The following is a 21,737-nucleotide window of genomic DNA, read 5'->3' on the forward strand; positions in this document are numbered from 1 at the left end:
TAAGTTTTCCAATTTTGTGGAGTACAGATTTTCGAAATATTACCTGATGATTCTCTGAATTTCCTCTGTGTCTGTTTTTATGTCTCCCCAGACTTGGTTCTTAGGTTGCGTAACAGAACAACGACTCCCCTGTCTCCTGCTGACAGTTTAAAAACAGCTTTCTAGTTTGGAAACACTTGCATTTTTCTCCCTATGAGCTTGATCATCTCACTGTTCCTGGGCATTCCCACAAAGGGACTGGTCAAAGAAGGGAGGCAGATGGCAAGCTTGTCAACATCACTGCAGCTGGGTCGTGCAAAAAGCATGTGCTGGAGGATGGAGAGGCTGCAGTGATGGACTAGGATAATTTCTTGAGCTTATTATGTACAGTACTCAGTTCTGCTGTATTGGCTGTGCGGACCTCATCCAAGCATCTGTTAGGATCAGATTCTAGTGAATCGAAGAGGTACTGCTGCTGCTGTCACTGCAGGAATGGTGGAGGCTTCTCATCCGGTTTGGATACTAAATAGCACTCAGGCTCATGGGCTTCATCACTTGGCTCTGAGCAGGTGATGCTCTTTGGAAGGGTGGAGACCTTTAGGAAGCGCGGCTTGACTGGAGAAGTAAGTTGCTAAGGGATGAGCCTTGGAGGTGAGGAGGCCTAGTCCCTCTCTTCTCAGTTACTAAGAGGTGGTCAAACTAATACAGACTCCCATTGTCATGGAGTCACCCACTCCATGTCTTCCCCAGCATAATGGACTCAAACCAAGAGCCAAAGAAAATCTTTCGCTGTGTTGCTTCTTGCTAGATATTCATTCACATCAATAAGAAAAGGGACCAATACGACACCCTTATTTTTTAATTATAGTCTCCAAAAGGGGTACAAGCACTCTTTAGGTAAGAAAATCTGCAGTAGTATAGGAGTAAATATTGCAGTTTCTGGTTCTATGAATAATAAGTTGATGCTAAAAATATTTGCTGTGTTATGGATAATTATTTGCATATGAAATTTATACGTGAATACATCTTGGGGCACATGGTGAGAACTTTTACTTATGGGTGGATGATCAAAAAAGTTTATAGAGAGTGATATAAATTATCAGTAGCAGCAAACTCTTCTTGGTTATTGGAAGTGTCTGAATTACATAGTCTTCAAAATAAGAAAGGTGTGCTCGTTAAGTAACTATAATAGGAACAAAAATTTAAAGTCACAATTGAGGGTTTCTTATCCCAGAAATGTTACCTTGAAGCTCATGTCAAGGTGAGGTGTCAAGGCTGACACTGTAAAATGTCATAAAAAGGGTAAATAAAATTGCATGGAATCGTGATTTCAATGTGTAGAACGGCGGGAGAATTTCTCAGATGGTGTAATGAAGTAGTTCGTGAGGAGAGGCTTCGGGATCATGAGTGGACGGCAGAGATTGGCAAAGTGGTCCATGCACGGGTGGGGTGTGATTTGGGCTCATGTACAGATAGCAGAGGTTGGCAAAGTGGTCCATGAGGGGGAAGCTTCAGGGTCACATGTAGATGGCAGAGGTGTCTTCTGCAGGGAACATTTAATTACTGGGACTTCAGTGTCCTCTCTGTATTGTGTCAGTGATGGCATGAGAGCAGTCAGCAAAGTCTATGCGCACCCTTTGTCTTGGCCCTTTCTTTGCCAGCTTTTACTGCTCTTCACCCAGTAACGGGAAGACTTGGGTTTGTGGTACTCTGGCTCTTGCTTGCTCTCTTCTCCCTCTGTTTTCTCTCCCTCCCTTCTTGTTTTGTGTGCAGCATGGCCTCTCCCACAGTGCATGACTCCCTGTTTTGCAGTTCGAGGCACCCCTTGGGGAAGAATTAGAGTGGGAAACTCCTGTACGAGGTGCGGACAGGGCAGCTAAGGGATGGTCAGGTCAAAGGATGGTGGCTCCAGAGAAGGGTGTAGGAAAGATGACTGGGATCAAACTATCAAGATCAAGGCCAGTTGTTTACAGATTCTGTGAACTCCCATTGACACCTGTAATAAGGATACCGCTTGTTTGTTTCCCAGTCACTTAGCCCAGAAATAATCATACAGAAACTGTATTAATTAAATCACTGCTTGGCCCATTAGCTCTAGCTTCTTATTGGCTATCTCTTACATATTAAACCCATTTCTAGTAATCTGTGTATCGCCATGTGGCTGTGGCTTACTACGTAAAGTTCAGTCCGGCTCCAGTGGGGCTACATGGCTTCTCTCTGACTCTACCCTTCTTTTTCCTAGCATTCAGTTTAGTTATCCCCACCTAGCTCTGTTCCCCTATAGCTCTGCTATAGGCCTAAAGCAGTTCCTTTATTAACCAAGGGTAATCACATCATATAGAGGGAAATCCCACATTAGACACCTTCATACAAAGTGACATTGTAAGAGGATACTTCTTGGCATTAGGATCTAGGGAATTATGCCTGCTTTTATGTGGTCCACTAATTTGATAGATATTTTTGACATGTTTCCCTCCCCTTACTAGAGAGACTTTGAAATATCAGAAGCAAATCTTTTATTTATTTATTTATTTATTTTTATTTATTATTTTAAATATATTTTATATATTAATTTATTATCTCTGATCCACCAGCCCAAGTTGACTTTCTGCTTATGGGAAGTCTGCAAGACGTAGGGTATTTGCCAGTGACTTCCTGTTCTTGCAAGGTGTCAAGAACGTCACATCTGAAATGGCTCAGGGGTCACAGTTCTGCACTATTATTGCTCTTTTCTCTTCCATCCTCTCTCATCTGTTTGAAAGAAGCAAGGTTTTGTGTAGCAAGGGCTCCTGGATCACTTAAGCATGGATCTTCCTCCTTTCCAGAGAGTTCCCTCAACCCCATGACTATTCCTTTGTCCCGTCTTTGACTTTATTGCCCCTTGGCTCTCCCATGATGTCACTGACCACACCGTACTATGATGTCCTTTTGGCTGCAGACTGGTTGTCTTGGGTAGAGAGATTTAAGCTGTTTTCCTTGTACCCTTTGTCATGTTATTAGGCATTCCATTGACACTAATTTAGATGAATGAATGAATGCTGATATACGCAATCCAGTACTCACCCACCCTCCGCCCTAGCAAAGCTTCTCTGCCTGATATCCATTTCCCTAGGATACCACACGGGAGGGCTGACACAAGGCTTCAGCTGCCTTCTCTCAATTGACAAAGAGAAATTGTGCCCATTCTCAGAACAAATACAAAATCTGGTCCTGATGAACCTGCGTCTTATCTTTGTGACCCCCAAAGCCTGATCTCAATAAAATTAAAAAGAAAAGCAAGCAAAATAATCCCCCCCCCCCAGTCTGATCTCAGGAGTTCGGGAATACAGGCTTTTGAAGGAAAGTCTGGTTTGAAAACAATAAGGAGGTGAATGAGTTCTCCTCTATTCATAGAGAGGGCCACATTTCAGCCTACAGGACAGGGGTCGGCAGATGGTAAACACCACATCCCCAGGCTCTGGTGGGCTGGTGTCATCCAGGCATCTCTGAAGTGCCCGTTAATCAGTTGAAAAGAAATGATTCCCCATTTCAATTGAGTTCAGGGCCATCAATTTTTGGAAAGTACAAAGAGAGGCAAAATTAGTGGGCAGACGAACAGGTTGACATGAATCGAGGGAGGGAAATTGCTTTCCACTGTGGTTTCTGAGCAGGTGATGGTCAGCTGGCAGGAAGCCCAGGAGGTGTCAGCTGCCTCAGAATCATGTTCTTGCTGGAAATCCTGTGACGAGGCTCACCCCTCCTGCTCGCTACCACCCTGTTTTCCACTGCACAAGTCTCCTGCCCGGCCAGGTTGCCTCCCCCTCGCCCTAACGTACTTTACTCTTCTTGAGGTATGTCTTAGAGTAATTGTGGGTGCATCTCGTGTTGGGGCTTCTTGCTCATTTACAATTGCAGGCAACCTCATTTTGAGAGCTCTCTAAATAGTTCTGTTTGTTTGAATTAAATTTATCTTTTTTTGGGGGGGAGGCTAAGATAAAGAAGTAAAATTCAAGAATAGTTTTGGCTTCCAATGGGGAAGAGTCAGAGTGCAACAGGAATCAGATTTTGGTCTTTTACCACTTACCCTCTGGTCAATGTCTCAGCTCCCCTTTGCCCATCCTGTCACCACCCCAGATTGCCCTGCCTTTATGCTGTTGCCACAGTCCTATGGGTTCAGTTGGTTTTTTTGTCCCTTTTAGGCCATGTCCCCACATATTGCTTGGTTCTCCTTATACTTAAAAAAAATGGAGCTCAGATTAAGTACCAGTTCTCCATAGCCTCACTTCCCTACCCTCTCAGGGGAAAGTCATGACATCTCTGCTGGCTATCCCTGGGGAGAGAGACTGGGACAAAAATTGAATAAGGATCGTAAGAGCTGCTCTTCAATAGCTAACATCCTTTTAGGACACCTGCAGACCCTACTGGTGCCTGAGCTGGGCTCTTAGACATGAGGATGGGACCCTCCCAACACTTTTCTCCAGTATCCCTTAAGTTACATGCAGAAGGACAACAGTGAGGGGGTAATTGGAATAACAGACCCCTATTAGGAACCTACCATCACGCTATTTTATCAAGTCATTCATTTAAAGTCAAAAGGTAAGTGCTATTGAAGTCTCATAATTTGAATGTAGAAACAGAACTTTGTGGAAATTAAGTTACATGTTCAGCATCTCCAGTCATAATGTGATGCTCCTGAGTTCACATCTTGTTGCACAACAATAGTCTTAGCTAATATTCGCTTCCCGATAAATGCCTTTAAAACCCCAGCGAGAAGTTTGCGTTTTTGAGGCTAGGTAAACATCTTGTCACTGTTTGTCAGAGTAATGGGCCAGAAAAAGCCCATTTCTTTCTTGTTAATTTAGTCTAACAGGAAATAGTCTGCCTCATTACTTACAAACCAGTTCTTAGAACTAAGACCATAAACCTTGACTTGGTGCAGGAAATAAGGTGGCTTTGAGAGCTCAGGAAACAGTGACCAGAACAAAATTGATAATTTTCACACCTTGCGAATTAGGGGCTCAAGGGGGAATCCCCAAATATCTTTTCACTCTGCAAAATATTCCCCTTAGCATGAATTCTGATGGCTATGTAAAGCTCTGCTTGACAAAACTTATTACATGGGAAACAAAGGCGTTCTTGAAAACAGAAGAGATTTTACAAAAGAGAAATTGGGCACTGGGCATTTGGTAGTAGCTTTCATGGATTTAGGCATGGCTTAGGGTTGGCTCTGGAGTAAACACATACATCTGGATTCCTTTTCCAGGCTGTGAGGGGTCTGGCTTCATCCCAGACATCTCCAATAAGGTCATCGATCTCAGCCATGCTGTCTTAGAGGTCAAGTATTCAGGTTCAAGCTCTCAAAGCTGCCTAGAGTATAGAGACCTCCTACTGTACCTGTAACTTAGCTCTCCTTTATTAAGTGACAGCAGAGGAAAGCCTAAGAGACCCGAACTGGATGGCCATCAGGAGAAGAATGTCCAGAAAACAATCTTTTCCTGACTAAGCTTGGAAGAACAGCATTTACTGAAAGGAAACATGAGGGCGAGGGACCTGATATTATCTATGTACAAGGAGCCAAGAGACAATCTTTCCAAATAGGAGGAGTCTACAGACTGTACACACTCTGCATTAAGTCATTAACCAAAGGCCAGTTCTAGAGTTGTGTCTATTGTACCTGACCAAATCATTTCCTGTTTTTTGTTTTTGATTTTTCCAGTGTGAAGATTCTCATCAGGTTAGGGGTTCATTAGCAATATTTTGTCTGGGATAGACTTTCAGACCAGATGGTAAGGGTATCTTTTAGGGAAGATGGGAAGGGCAACTGCTGGGAAAGGAGACGGTATCATAAACTCAGTGTCTATAAGTCTTCATCACCTAGCATAGCACCTGTCGTATAGTAGCTCACGCTTGGTTCAAGGCCCAGAGGGTGAAGTACAGCTATGGATCACCCACTGTTACGTTTCCTGCCTTATTAGAATGTATTATGGGGCCACCTCATTCCTGGGTTTGGTCCTGGGCCCTGTTTATATTTTCAGCTTTGTACATCAGGGTTTTATTTCCCACCTTTTAATTTAGCTTTAGTCCTCTATGGGAGAGGGATGGGTAGGAAGAGATGGAGTGTAAATGAATAAGAAGGTATAGAGAACAGTGGTACTTAGACTATCCTGTCTGCCAGCAATGCTTTGCGCTTTGGGTGGAAGCCAGCGGGTATTGCTGGTAACTGCAGAGTAACAGATGATCTGGTTGGCCTCAACTATGTCTAATCTGTTGCAATGGAAAGATCATGGGCTGACCTGGAACTAGTTCTTGTAGATCAATTGACTAAATATAAATTCTTGTTAAAAAAAGATAAATTCTATCAAATGTTTTTTATCTTTGCTGAATTGATCATGTGATTTTTATTTTTTATTCTGTTTATGTGGTGAGTTGTATTTACTCATTTATATATGCTGAACCATCCTTGGATCCCAATAATAAATCCTTTTGGATCATAAAACCAAACACAAAAGCAAGCAAACAAACAAAAAACCATGAGCTCTAAGTTTCGACTCACAGAATTCCAGGTATAGTAAGTGAACTGAATTCTGTATATGTTTGCCTTCTCTTTAGTGGTGTGGGAAGTCCTTCTGTCTATATGTTGTTTTTATTGGTTAATGAATAAAGTTGTTTCGGCCAGTGGCTTGGCAGAATAGGGCAAGGCAGGAATTCCAAGCAGACAGAGGAGGAGAGAGTGGGTGGAGTCTGGGAGACAGACACTAGAACTTTGCCAGTAGGCCATGACCTCGTGGTGATGCACAGATTAATAGAGATGGGTTAATTTGAGATATAAGAGCTAGTTAGAAATATGCATAAGCTAATGGGCCAAGCAGGGTTGTAATAATATAGTTTCCATGTGATTATTTCGGGTCTTGGCAGCTGGGAAATGAACAAGCAGCCTCCAACAACACTTTATCAAAACAAAGGTATCTTAGTAGTGACACATACCCAGAAGAAATAAGATTCATGACCTTTGATTCTTTCTTTCTGTGAGATGAGTCACATAAACAAGGGAGGAGATGATCTCAATTTCTTTTTGATAAAACCAAATTGGTCCAGTTTGTATCCTTCCTCTTTCAAGCTATGGGCAACATGGTATCTTACACAATATGATACCACCAGAGACTTTCATTATGTTGAGAAGAAAGGGAAACCATTGCAAATGACAGTATTTGGAATGCACTCTCTGGGAAAGTACATGGTAGAGACTCAGTCTTCTAACAAGTTTTTTCCCCTGGCCGGTTACTCGTCTGTGGCACTTCCCTTTCAAGCTGTGGATAGCTCCAACAATACATATTGATTCCAAAGAAGACTCAGGGCCCTTCTGAATACTAGACAGATCTGCCTCCAGGTCCAGAGATGGTCTGCAGGCTTTCTTCTTGGGCAGAGGAGAAAGCTTCCACCAACCACAAGCTGACTTGCAGTGACAGCTGGGGCCAGCAGGAGTCACTCCAGGCTCTCTAAACCTGATTTCATCACCTCGTGAAGGGCAGTGCTGTGTAAGGTTCTAGGCCTAGACCAGAACCAGCCTGACTGCACAAGGTCCCTGATCTTCCATCTCCTCTGTGGGGAGAGGTGATAGCATTTACCTCATTGGGTTGTAGTAAGGATGGAATAAGTTAACATGTTAAAGCACATAGAACTCTGCCTGGCATATTTGTTAAGTGTTCATTCAGTATGATCGTGTCATACGTGTTTGTGCTTTGCATGGCCAGCTCAAGGCTGTCCTCCTGGTTTAACTGCAGCATTGAGTTCATGTGTTGCCTTAAAGTAAATAGCCCAGTTCTTTATGCTCTGGTCCCTTGGATTCCAGGCTGATGACCACTGACCAAATAGAACTTGAACTAGATGAAACCTGTGAGTGACAGTTCTCAAGGCATCCTTCCAGTGACCTCTTTGTGACAGCTTGAGTTGTGCTTCACTCTCTAGAGAAAGCGTAATGATCCAGCCCTCAAGCCCTGCATCTTCTCCAGACTGCGGATGCTCCTGGAGTTCTGTTCTGGGATAACGTACACACCCTCTAACTCATTTTCTTAGCTTCAACTTGCATCATTTCCCGTGTGATGCCAGGGACACCCACATCCACGCACTTGCTGGGGCTGGTAATCTGAGAATGGTCTCGTCCTCTCACAGTCACTGTCTTATAAGTGACCAGATCATGCTGATCTCTGTCTCCTGAGTTCTGCCCAATGACTGTCAATGTGCCAAGCCTGCGAAAAAAAATTCTCTCTGGTCCCTTGTACTGCATTCCTATCCTCATTTTATATCTAGATTAAACATAGTCTTGTCTTCCTCCAGTTTGCTACCCAAGTAACTGTTCTTTTATTTTTTAGACAAATGTTTGACACCTAAAGATGCTTTACATTCAAGTTGTACTGTGTAATGAGTTGATATGTATTCATTGTGTGGTGGTTGCTACAGTCAATTTAATTACCACAGCCATGACCACCCATGCTGTACCCCAGATTATCAGAAGTTATTCATCTTGGTAACACAAGTTTGTAGATGTGTTCTACAAAGACTTAAGTGTCAAAGGCTTGGTTCCCAGCTTATGGGACTATTATGGTGTGGTGAAATCTTTTAAGTATTGGGGCCTAGTGAAAGGAAGTTGGAACAGTGGATGTATGTCTTTAAAGAGGACATTGGGAGTCCAGCGCCCTCTCTCTCTCTCTCTCTCTCTCTCTCTCTCTCTCTCTTTCTCTCTCTCTCTCTCTGTCTCTCTCTCTCTCTCTTAGATGCCATGGGGTGATGCCTCACCACAGGCTCAAAAGCAGTGGGCATGTGAACTATGGACAGAAAGTTCTGAAACTGAGCCAAAATAAACCTCTCTCTGTTTGAATTGGTTACCTTATGTGTTTTGTCATGGAAACAAGAGAAGACTAACAAAGAGCCTTGCCCTAGAGCCAACTTTTCTCCATGTTCCTCTGCATCCATGAGTGCAACAGTGTGACGTCACACAGAAGTGGGATCATACAGCATCTGTCTTTCTGTGTTAAGTTTGTTCACTCAGTATGGAGTCTGGTAGGCTCATGCATATTATTGCAATTGGCAGCATTACATTCTTTTTTTTCCTCTTACAGCAGAGTAACATTCTGTAAGTAATATTTCTAGAATAATCTCTTATGCAAGAATTGTCTTTTTTTTTTAAAGAGCAATGGAGAGAATGGGGCACTTAGCCATATTATAATGAAACATTTCAGCACCAGTTTGTCAATACCAAGACAAATCAACAGAACAAGGAAAGCCTCTAAATAACTGAGCATGCATATAAACGTTATCAGTATAGAGATAGAATTTCACATGGGTCTCTCTTATCAGAGGGACCTGGACTCAAAGTCTTACATATCAGGTTTGTGACATGGAACAAATTCTGTGGGGGAAAATGCCTTTAGTTTGTTTGCACAATGAAAAACACACACACACACACCAATGTATGCATGAACACACATTTGGATTCTGCCTAACTCGCTGGGGTCTGGCATCAGATCTGCTCTAGCAGCTGTCTCTTGCTGGATGGGAGAACTAGATATTATTTTGCTGTCTCATATTTCCAGAAACACCTGAGAATGACTACGCCTTGTTTTTTTCTTTTTCTCCTTTCTTTCCTTTGGGCAACACACAAGATTATAGATTGTATGTGTGTGTGTGTGTATTTACCTGACTCACTTAAGCTAAATGAGTAGATCTTCATGATGTTTTTGCTGTCAAGATCGAAAGCATGCCCAGGTCCATCTGGAACATTTTCAGCAGTTATTGGCAGGTGTTGTCAAAAAATGCCAAGAATTTAGAAGAAGAAACTATGAAGGTTTCTGGGCTGAGGTGACGTCTGAGAAGCAGTTGAGCACTTCCTGATTATGTGTCCTAGCTGAGAGGAAGGGGAAGGACTGGATCTGAGAGAAGATGTCCATGTGGGTGGGGAGGCCTTGTATGAATACTTCCGAGTTGTGCAAAACTGTACCGTGAGTGCTCACAATGCTTCAAAAATCATGGCATCTATAATGTACACAAGATTCAATGAGGCAAAATGCTTTATTTCATTTAACAAATGTTACATATTGTTTCTACATTACCCGCATGGTTATATAGGTGGGAAAATATGGTATCAGTAGCGATAACCACTCTCAGGTGAGCCCCTTGGGTCTCCTCAGTGCTTGCTATCTAGTTTTATGGATGGGAATGAGGAGACATGGGCTGGTTAGTGTAACTGAGACACTCAGTCAAGCCTCCCTTGTATACAAGAGTGGCATGGACCAGAGTTTGCTAGGAATAAGAGAGGCAGGTTGAGAGAGAGTAAAACAATTACCAGTGGGTCTCCAGTGTAACAGGAGAGCTTATTGGTCACGTGATCCCAATTACATTAGCTATGTATTTGATGTTTTATGAGGACGCTCTTGATATACTGGTTACTTTACTCATTGCTGTGACCAAGTACCCAAGAAATGATTGGAGGATGGGTGGGTTTGCTTTGGCATGTGGCTTGAGAGGGTGGAATCTGTCAAGTTGGGAAAGGGACAGGGGTCAGAGTGTGAGAATACTCAAATTGCGTTCCAGTCAAAAACCACAAAAAGATGAATGGTAGCGCCAGGCTCACCCTCTCCTTATCCACTGCAGGATCCTGCCATGTGGGATGCTGTCTTCCTCCTCAGTCAAGCCTCTCTGTAAACCCTTTATGGACCAACCTAGGGGCATCTCCTCAGTGATGGTAAGTCCAGTCACGCTGGCAGCGAAGAGTAGCCTCCATGCCCTGCTTAGAGGTTATGAAATTCGGAATTTTTTTTTTCTGATTAAATATTTTTAATGAACTCTCTTTCAAAATGAGGATTGGGCCCAGAAATAAGATATTTTTAATTCGTTCATTTTATTATCTGTGTGTCTTTCAGTCTATTGGTTCACTTTTTGTAAAAAAAAAATCACATATGTAAAAATGAGAAAGTCATACTCATTGTTAGGGGACGCTGGAACATAAATTATGGGATAATGTTGGAGAAAAGTGAAATTTAGTAGGTGTAATATATTTTTTATGTTTCTTATTTCTGTGATCAAGTAACTTACAAGAAGCAAATTGGGGAAGAAAAGGTTTATTTTGTCCTGCAGTTTGAGGTATTCTAACCCATCATGGCAGGGAAGGCACAGTGGCAGGAGCAGGGGGCAGCTGGTCAGTCACAAACAGGAAGCCAAGAGTTCGCTTATCTTTTGAACTCAGTCTATGACCCTTGCTCATGGAATGGAGCCACCTACATTCAGGTTGGGTCTTCCCTCTTAAACTTTTATGGAAACATCTTCATAGATATGCTCACAGGTGTGTTTCTGTGATGATTGTAAATACCATCAAGTTGATAATCAAGATTGGCTATTTTATAGAGTAAGGGGCTATTGGTGTGCTACTTGCTGTTTGTTAGAATGTTTGGGGTTTCACCCCCTCCCTGGAAGCAGCACCACGAGTGTAGGCTTGCAGACACACTGAACTAACTTTTCCTTGTTGAGAAATTAATTGGCCAACAGGCTGAAAAAAACAAAATAAAACAAACCAACAATAACAAAACAAAAAGTCTACGTATATCCATCCGCCTCTGTTGTGAAATTCAGGAGGTACATAACACTGTTCTCTCTATTCTGTATGCTTGCCATTATTCATAATTTAAAACTAACTGAGTCAAACAACCAAATAAAGCCAAACCTTTGGTTACTCTCCTTGTCATTTCCTAAGAGTTCCAGGAGCTGTTTTCTGATTCTGCTTTCATTTGCTGTGCACAATGAGAACAATAAAGTCTACACTGAGCACTGGGGAGAACAGGCTGGATTCCGTTTCTCTCTGGACACAGGCAGAGTGGTTTAAAGCTGTGAATCGTTCCAACAAAGCACAGTGCATTATAGGACCTGTTCCTCCTCCCTGACTTCCAAAGAAAACCCATCTGTTGGGTTATTCCAAAGCTTTCAGTGTAAGTGAATGAGGGTAGTGAAATGATGCAGGGCTAACCACTTAGGTATTGTGCATTTATTTGGATTTTTTCTTAGAGCTTTAAATCCCTTTAGGAAGCTAATATTTGGAGAGAGCATCCTGGCACAGTGCACCCACAGGTGCAGTGAATCTCTTCTTCCTCCCCAGACTCTGAGAGTTATTCCCAAGAGTGAGTAATAGCTGCACACACTCCCTCATATGCTCATGAAAATAAATTGAGGAGCTTGCTATCCTTCTCAGTTCTATTCTCTTTTCATAAAGACATCATTTTTTTCCCTGAGAAGTGGGAGGCACCGTGATTAGTAAAGAAAATCACTTTATATCTGTGTATTTGCATATTAATGAGTCTGCACTTTCTATTACACGATTCATGCATTGGCAACCCTAGATATTAAATTGCCTGCTGTCTCATATTCTGGATGAAATTTTGAATTGGAAAGAACAGACTCTTCTGACTGACTGGAAACCAAGGATCTCTTTCTTTCCAAACCACGGACACAATAGGATCTTAGGTAACCTTGGGGAAAAAAAACCACTTTGATCCTGCAACGTTTTTCTCTACCTTTGTGAAATCAGGGCAATGGCGTATTCAACCCATTTCTTTCCTAGAAAGATGTGATTAATAGGGCGGATGCTTGGGAAGTACCCTGGCCGCTTAGAGGAGATGCTCTGTTGAAAACAGTAATAGGAAACCTCATCAATCATGAGAGCTCTGGCAATGTGCTGTCTGGATACAAAATATTCATACAGTTATTTATATTTTACAAATGAGATTTCTAGCACAATTGGGGCTAAGTGGGACAGGTACTTTGTCATCCTGCGAAATTATCATATATAGTGTTTTGGGTTTTGTTCACAGTTACTGGCTCATCCACCCTCCCTAAAGCTGTTCACAAAATCTTTAATTTCCCCTTACTTGCCTGTCTTGAACCTGGCCATAAGGACATTCTTCAAACTAACCTGGTCTCATAGTTGGACATAAGACCCTCTGAATTCTTTATGGGTCCTGTCTCCCCCCCCCACCCCGAACTCTGATGGAGCAAGCAGTATTCCACAAAGACAACAAGAAGAGTATGAATAGATATCTCCTAGAGCTCTTCTGCTCACAATCTATGTCATGAAGTCTATAAAACCCAAAGGACAAGGGTGGCAGAGCTTCTGGACAGTTGAAGAGGCTGCAGTTCCTGGAGGATGGTGTTCTCAAAAAGGGCACTGGGACTCAGTACCCCTTCCCACGCACATCACGCTGTGTATTGCTTCATCTGTGTCCCCTGAAACACAACTTGCAATAAGCAACTTGTAAATATTAGCATTTTCTCAAGCTTTTTGAGTAGCTTGAGAAAATTAGTCCAGGAGAAGAAGTCATAAGAAACATAGGCAAAAATTAGTGAGGACTGTAAAAGTCACTCAAGGGCAGAGGCAGTCTTGAAACAAAGCCCTCGGTCTATGGGGTCTGATGCTGTCTCCAGGCAAACGTCAGACCCGGACTGAAGTAGAGGACACCAGTGACTGATACAGCCCTGTGGCCGCTTCCAGCTCTGCTTGTGCTGGTAGAGCATAAATGTGCTTTTCCTAGCTGTCCATCTGCAGGAACCATGCTCTTGCCTTGTTTTAAAAACAACAACAGAAAAACAACAGTTATATAATATGGCATGAAAATCAGGATTACAAGAGCACTCACACATAAAATATTTCAATGACTTGAAGGGTAAAACTCTTGAGTTGGCAGTTCCTAGCAGAAAACTACTGTAAACAACTATCAGCATGTTTCCCAAGTTCCCTTGTTAGGATAGACACATGACTTCCATTACCAAAAGAGAAAACATTTTATATCAAAAACCAACTACTTAGCAGGGAAGAAAACATAACCATTGGTTGCTCAGAACATGTCTGCATTTTGGTTTTGGGCAGGAGAGGAGAAGGAATAAACCATCATTTGTGCTGCAGAGACATTATTGGGCATCTTTTCACTCTAGAAGGCTAGTCTAAATTACTAGGATCTTCAGTGGTCCTCTTAGAATTCTGTAGAACAAGGAGCAACTGACATGGTGTTCCTGAGCCACTGTGAAGTCAGAATCAAAAGATTAAGGGTGTGAGAACCCAAGAGACACTAGACAACCCTCTTGTTCTACAGACAAGGAACTTTAGGGCCACAAAATCCTTACTAAAATTTAATTCATTTACCATGCCAAGAGTTTATTAGTTCAACGAATACTTATCGCAATCCACTGTGTGTACGGAGTACCTCCTTTTCCTAGGTATTCTGAAAGGCTTGTCTGATGGAGGTGGGCTCTAGTGCTTAGCAGGGCCAATCTCACACAGGATACAGAGGAGTCCACCACTCCTGGCATAAGATAGCCTAGAAGATGATTGCTTAAAACTACCCACCAAGTAAAATCATCTATAATGCTAGGAGACTTCAGGGAAAAGGTCTTTTGGCTATGTAAGTTTTAAAAATGGCAATTTATTTTCTTCACGACTCACAATGCCTATTCTTGATTTGAAGAAGCCCATTAGTGGAGTCCCGAGGTCAAATGTTTTTTAAATTTATTTGACTGAGAAAAATATCCTTCAACTCAATCTTTCTCCACTATTTCTTATTTTTCTCCTCATTCTTCTCTTGAGAACATTTGTTTACCTCCCAAAGAATGGTCCTGTGTCTGCAGTATACTATTTAGGAAATCAGAAGGCTCTATTAGCTAAGGTATCATTTTCTCAAAAGATCCATCTAATAGAGGTTTACCGTAATTCCAAAGAATAATTGGAATAAACGTCCCAGTAGTAATAAATGCTTAACAATCACATATGGAGAAAGTTGAAGCAATAATGAATATAATTGGGGGAAATTTGATTATTAACCAGAAATGAAGTAATTTGAGATGTAATGTAACAGATAGTTGCTTCCTGCTTTGCCTCAATGAATCTGATGCTTGGCATAAGAAGCAATCCAGAAGCCGTAGGGTTATATAGCAAACATATTTAGAGAAGGTCTTCAAGATGCCAATAAACACAGGATAAGCCTCTGAATATAAGGGCACTTTATTCTGATGGAAAGTAGAATGGGGGATGATGTAGCACTTCCTTCTCCACGCAGTTCTGCCAGCATCAGGGTTACAAAACATCTGGACAAGTCAAGTGACAGGTATTTTTATTTAAATTTCATTTCACTCAGAATGATTGCAATGCAACAAACTTTTGCATATGATTTTACTGAATTTATTTTATTTCCTGTCATTTACTTAGCAGAGCACACACACACACACACACACACACACACACACACACACTCTTTCCGCATAAACCTTGCTAACATTTCTGCAGTGCAGAAATGATCTAAGTTTAATCTGGAAATCACATCTGGGGACAAGTTAAATGAAATGTGTGTTGTCAGGTAAGCATCAATCAGAAGACTAGATAATCTTATTGGTCAGATTATTTTTGCATTGCTCTACTGTGTTTGTTTTCTAGTCTTTTTTTATGGTTGTAGACAATAATTCTAGGTAGCTAGTAAAATCTAATAACTGATAGTGGATAGCTTAACAAAGTGCTCTTGCAATAAACCCTATTTCACGTTCAAACTTTATTTCTCTATCTCTCTATATCTATCTATCTATCTATCTATCTATCTATCTATCTATCTATCTATCTATCTATCAATCATCTATCTATCTATCTATCTATCTATCTATCTATCTATCTATCTACATATAGCTTATTTCTTTAGTGTCTCACATAACTCAGACTGGCCTCAAACTTGCTATATACCGAGGATGACCTTGAACTTTTAATCCTCCTGCCTCCACATCCCAATTGCTGGGATTACAACCATGTATTATTAGACCTGGTTTCCCTCTTAAATAAATGCTCCAATAACCTTCTTCTTCTATGCTTTTCTTTTCTTTCTATTTTCCTTCCTTCCTTCTTTCTTTTCTTTTCTTTTCTTTTTTTTTCTTTTTTGGTTTTTCAAGACAGGTTTCTTTGTGTAGCCTTGACTGTCCTGGAACTCATTCTGTAGACCAGGCTTGCCTAGAACTCACAGAGATCCGCTTGCCTCTGGCTCCCGAGTGCTGGGATTAAAGGTATGTGCCACCATTGTGCCACCAATGATTTTTTTTACTGTCCCATATTTTATTTTATTATAGAATCTGTCTTTCAATCGTCTCTTACAGTAAAATTTGCTGTGTAAATCTTACTGGTCCTGATTTTTCATATTTATAACAGTACTTACTATGATCTATGATATACTGAAGTTATCTGTTTATCTCTATCCCTCTATAGACAGTGAAAAGTTCGGAGTACTATGTGACAAAACCTCTCCTAGAGAGACGCAACCCACACATCTACTCACCCTAGAAAGGGAACCCATGACATATCAGAATACAGATAACCCCAAAGTCCAACTTGGTGAACCAGTGAGTTTTATTAGGGTTACTTACAGGAGCAGAAATGACTCAAAGACAGCTGCATGACTAAGGTCCACCCCAGCATGGTGACAGTTCCCAAAGCTGGGGATCTGGGGCACACTGCACAGTTTGCAGGCAGCTCAACAGGTTGGAAGGTGTCCTTTTCAGGAGCCTCAGTTGGTCTAAACTTCTTCCAGGCAGCTCAGCTGGTTTCTCCTTATTCCAGGCAACTGATATGCTCTCAGAGTCTTCTTTGCAGGTTGGCTTCTCTGAAAGTTTTATTTGGCTTCCTCCTGTCTGTGGAGAATTCTCAGTTTTAATTGTTTGCTCTGTCAGGGAGGGGCCTAGTGAAGCTGGTCATTTTCAGGGACTTCCTGAAGCTATTTTGAGTTGTTTATCTTCCTGCAGGATGGAATGTTTTGATCTCGGAGGAAACAGTTATGCAACAGGAGGTATGACTGTTCATTATAAAACTACCAGACTATCAGGGTAGACAGTGAATAAGTGTCATACACATCGTGTTGGACAGATACCTAGAATCAATGAAGTTGCTACACCTCTTCCCACAGATAGTTTGCTGGGCTATGGCTGCCTTCTTGATCTGGCACTTGAGACTCAAATAGCTGGTTCATGGAATCAAAGACAAGGTTTCTGGATTTAGAGTAGACTGACATGCCCTTTCTTTTCCATAAGCCTTGCACATAAACTTTTTTCCATCTAGGACTACATGCCATTCCACCAAGCTGCCTTTCTGGAATGTCTCAAGTGAACCTTGTCCTCATAACTGGAGTCTTCTCAATACGCCTCCAGAAGACAGATACACTTAGCTTTCAACAGGCCAACTCTATTGAACCAAGTCATTGTTTGTGGCTGACATCCTGTCCCTGACAGAAAACTTACAGTGAATGGGTCTGCATTTAGCAATCTCTAGTTCCTTACCTTTCTTATTATCTATCTGCCAGGAGTTTACATTAATTTTACTTTACCTCTTCATAATTTTTTTTATCTTTGATATAATACCTTTACATCGTGTGTGTGTGTGTGTATTTGGGTTGGTATATTCCTCAGGTATTGTCCAATTTTTTGACTGAAACAGCATTTCATTGGCCCGGAGACCACCAAGAAGCTGGGCTGGCTGACCAGTGATGCCCAGAGAGACACCTGTTTCTGCCTTCCCAGTACTGGGAATTCAAGTCTCCACCACCACACCTAGATTTTTATAAATGTGGCAATCAAACTCAGGTTCTTGTACTGGAAAGAGAAGCCATTTGCCTACTGGGGTATCTCCTCAGTCGCCTTGATGTCTTTTTGAGTACCAGTGCTCCAACTATTTTTATTTGTCTTTGGTTGACTTGAATAATTTGAAGGCATTTTATAGGTTCAAGGCTGTGGTTCCATTTTTAATATAAAATGGTTGTGATCTTACAGAAGCATCTGATCTTTGGGTTTTCAAGGTAGTAACCAGCCTAAATAATGTGCTTCCTGTCTTGGGGGTTGTTGGTTACCAGTACACACAGTGCCCCTCCATCTGTATTTCCAGTACTTGCAGACAGATGATGTCATTGCTTTCACCCCAGAACACCAATGCATACAGCTTGCTTTCTTCCATTTTAACCGTTGCTTTTCTCTCTCAGAAAGGCTCGTTTCTTTATCTGTGTCATTGTTTTCCTTTAAAAGCATGAAACAAAACAAAACAAAAACCCAAAGCAAAACTTTATTTTCAGGCTCAAAACAAATGAAACATACTATTGTGCAGGCGCCTCATACAGAACGCCAGTCTTGTCTTCAAACCACACATTTTACTATTACCCTAAATCGTGTTTTCAAATCTCAGTTTCTCAACCATATAAAGAGTTTTTGTAAACTCGAAGGACAAGGGATTTAGCAGAGATGATGCTCCTTCTCTTTGACGTATATCCATTCCCCTGGTAACTGATCTCTCATTATGAAGCCAGTGGAAGGGGAGAAGTCAAAAACAACTCTCAAGGTGGCCATTTGCAAAAACACCCTTGGAAAATCATGCCCGGACAGCTCTACAATATAGGTCAGAACAGCTGCATGAACACCTAAGACAGCACTTTCAGGCACTAAATGGTGCTCATAAAATATTAAGAGGCATTTAAAGTGGTTTTAAAGCTTAGTACAAATAAAAAATTGAAAAATAATCCAAATGGTAACATAAATCTAATTTCTATATTTAGCGCTGAAAAAAAATCACAGAAATCCCTTGGCCAATGATTGTGGAAAATTTAGGTTAGGGGTCATAAATGTTGAAATTCCCTTAGTGTTAAATGGCCCAAATCAGGTCAAGAACTTTCTGGAAAAAAAAACTGAAGGAAAAATGATATTATAACTGTTCTGTCATAGTAAAGGGAAATTTAGAGTATTTATTTGTTAATAAGATTCTTTCTTTGATTTTCATTTGGTCATTTGTCAAGTGAGATCAATTAGATTGCATAATTTTGACTTTTTTTCATTTAAAGAAATTAAAATACTTATTTCATTTCTCCCTTCCCTCTCAAATTTCCAAATCCCTGTCTCTATCATGATTTTTGTTTTCTTTGTGTATCTTTGATGATCAGGAAAAAGATAGTAAAAAATGTTAGTGATAATACATTGAGCTCTTTGGATCAGGAATTATAGTTTTTAAACCGTTATGTAATTTACTAGTGGGGAAGGCAGGATGGAGTAATGAGAACATTAAGGAAAACTCATTTTCAAGTTTGTAGTATGTTAATAATTTTACTTACAAATTATCTGTACCCATTAAAGAAGTTCTCTAAGGACTCTTAGTACCCTACACTTACCAGCCTCATACTCTCTTACATGTGAGAGCAAATAGCCAAAGTGTGTCCTTCGGAGAGCATTTGCCGCTCGGACTTTTTATAAAGTGGGACATCTCTTGATTTAGTGCCTTTTAGAGATTAGGTTCTGGAAAACAGCTCTGTCCATGAAAGTCACACACTAGATCACTTCGGGTTCCAGGATTTCCAAGAGAAATTAAACATTCACAGAAAAATAGTTAACATCCTGCCTGTCGCCAATAGTCTCTCTGTTTCCCATGGCTCAGGGAAGAGAAAACGATTTATCTCCTCTTGTTTCTGCTCTGTTTTGTGTCAAGCACCATGTGTGGTGTTAGGGCGAAATCTGCAATGTTCCCACAGGTTGATGTGTTGATGCTCAGGGCCCAGCTGGGAGGGGGTTGGGAGGTAGCAGTGGAGAGGCTTAGCTAGAGGAGGAACTTGGGAAGTGTCCTTGGGGTTGGGTCTTGTTCAGGCCTACCCCTGTGTCGTCCTCTACTTCCTGCTCACCACTGGGTGAACAGCCTCCTCCTCTCCATGTCTCTGCCTCCGTGACAGTGTGCCTCATTATGGGCCCAGCCAGACTCAGTAGTTAAGGACTGTGGACTGGACTTGCTGAGGCTGTGAGTTCATCTATGTTTCCTTCCACAAGTTGACTATGTCAGACATTTTGTTACAATGTGGTAAGAAGGGAATTTATCCCCCAGAGACAAGTTTCTTCATTCATCATGTTCAACAACAAAGCTCCACGTTTTAATAATTTACTTGAAAAGGGAAGGGAAGCAACACAGAACTTGCTGTTAGAACTCTACATTTAATACTCTTGCTATGCCTTCCTCAAAAGCAGTATTGTGCTTTGGTTTAGGTACACTTGCTCAAGCGCAACTTTTAGTTTTTCCTATTTCTGGGAAAGGTGATTTCAGAAGCACCAGGGGACCATGAACCAGAAAGACCATTTGCCCGGAATTTCCATTATATCTAGTTCTCTTTATAATTTCATTGGTTCTGTATTGGCCATAAATCTTTCTCTTCTTGCTACAAACCCTATTGAAGAAGAATCCAATCTCACAGAGCATATGTTTTGCTTTCAATTAAGAAAATTGCTTCACTTCCCAAACTTGAGATTATAGTAAGGTTGTCCCCCCAAAAAATTAGACTTTTGTCCTGGAAAAGGAGAGCAGATTTGCAGGGTTGAGTTATAGCTCAATTCATTCCTTGGGAGAAGCTGCCATGGATCTAAGTCAAGCAATACCAGCATGCATTTTTCATCCTCTTATTTATTTATTTTATTATTATTATTATTATTATTTTTTATGTAGAACTTACCACTACTTGACAAAGCATGTCTGTCTGCTTCTGCTCCCTAAAACTTGCCTAGGGTTGGTACCGCCCATAGTGGGGTGGGCTCTTCTATAACAACTAGCAATTGAGAAAATACCTCACACATGCCCACAGGTCAGTCTGATTGAGGCAATTCTTCAACGGAGATTCCCTTCTTCCCAGGTGACTCTAGGTTGTGTTGACAATAAAAATTATCCAGGACATCAAAACAGAGATACTGTTTTTGTTTGTTTGTTTGTGGTTTTTTGTTTGTTTTTTTTTTAATCCTTGGAACACTTTCTATATATATGTCAGGCACAATTCTGTTGGATATCTCCAGTAACACACATAATCCTTACTATTATATATACTGCACATTCTGTTTGGAGAAACTCAGGTGATATTTGTTTAAAGAGCTTCTCAGAGTCTCCCAGCCAGCAAGACCAGGTCTCAGACCCTGGCAGCTAATAATCTGCCCATGGCTTCTTTACCGGCTCACTAAGGTGTTTTACTAAATAAAATGCATGTCAGCTTTGGAAGTTAGGTTAGGCTTCTAGCTGTGTTCCTTAGGGCTGGTATGATCTTAGCGAAGTATAAACTGCCTGCGCCTCCATTTATTGTCTTTCAAATCCTTCCTGAACATTCCAGAATGATGGAGTGAGAGACGTGTGTATCGTCGTGTGCTCGCTGCTCATTCTCCCTTCCCCACAGGGCAGGGTAAGAGAGGACCTTAGAAGGCCTGAGAGGCCCTTTCTAGCTCTGGGAGGTGTCATCTGGTTATTATCTTCCAGACATTGACCCCAGCAGAAACGGCCTTCTCAAACATACCCAGCAAAAAAACTGGCCCTGGCGTCTTACCACAGCATCACAGCTTTGCCCAAGTCACTTCAGAGGAAGAACTGACATTTTCCATTCCCCTCCCACTTCCCCCACCCTTACCCTTCCCACCCCCAAACCCCTATACTTGTCATCGGCAAACTAATTGCCAGTGTGCTCCTGAAGCCTGGCTTGGTGAGCACAGCTTTAATCCCAGCACTCAGGAGGCAGAGGCAGGTGAATCTTTGAGTTCGGGGCCAGCCTGGTCTACAGAGTGAGTTCCAGGACAGCCAGAGCTACACAGAGAAACCCTGTCTCAAGGAAAACAAAACAAGACAGCATGCCGCAGTGCCTGGAAAATCCAACGTGTTAAAGTCTCAGCACCTTCTTACTCCTTTCAGCCATTTTCCTTCCTGTTTGACCTGTGACACCTTCAGCAGCAGA

The 21,737-nt window shown here is 41.5% G+C and overlaps 1 protein-coding gene across 1 annotated transcript in view; it reads left to right on the top strand.

Annotated features, from left to right (window-relative positions):
* The first annotated feature begins 501 nt into the window (after window positions 1-501).
* The window catches only part of Xcl1 (X-C motif chemokine ligand 1), an 83,550-nt gene continuing 62,314 nt past the window's right edge, over window positions 502-21,737 (top strand). Inside the window, exon 1 of the mRNA XM_057770700.1 lies at window positions 502-602. The gene's annotated coding sequence lies outside the window, so the exon portion shown is untranslated. The remainder of the gene's footprint in view (window positions 603-21,737) is intronic.

Source organism: Chionomys nivalis, chromosome 5, assembly GCF_950005125.1.
Source record: "Chionomys nivalis chromosome 5, mChiNiv1.1, whole genome shotgun sequence".
Lineage (NCBI taxonomy): Eukaryota > Metazoa > Chordata > Mammalia > Rodentia > Cricetidae > Chionomys > Chionomys nivalis.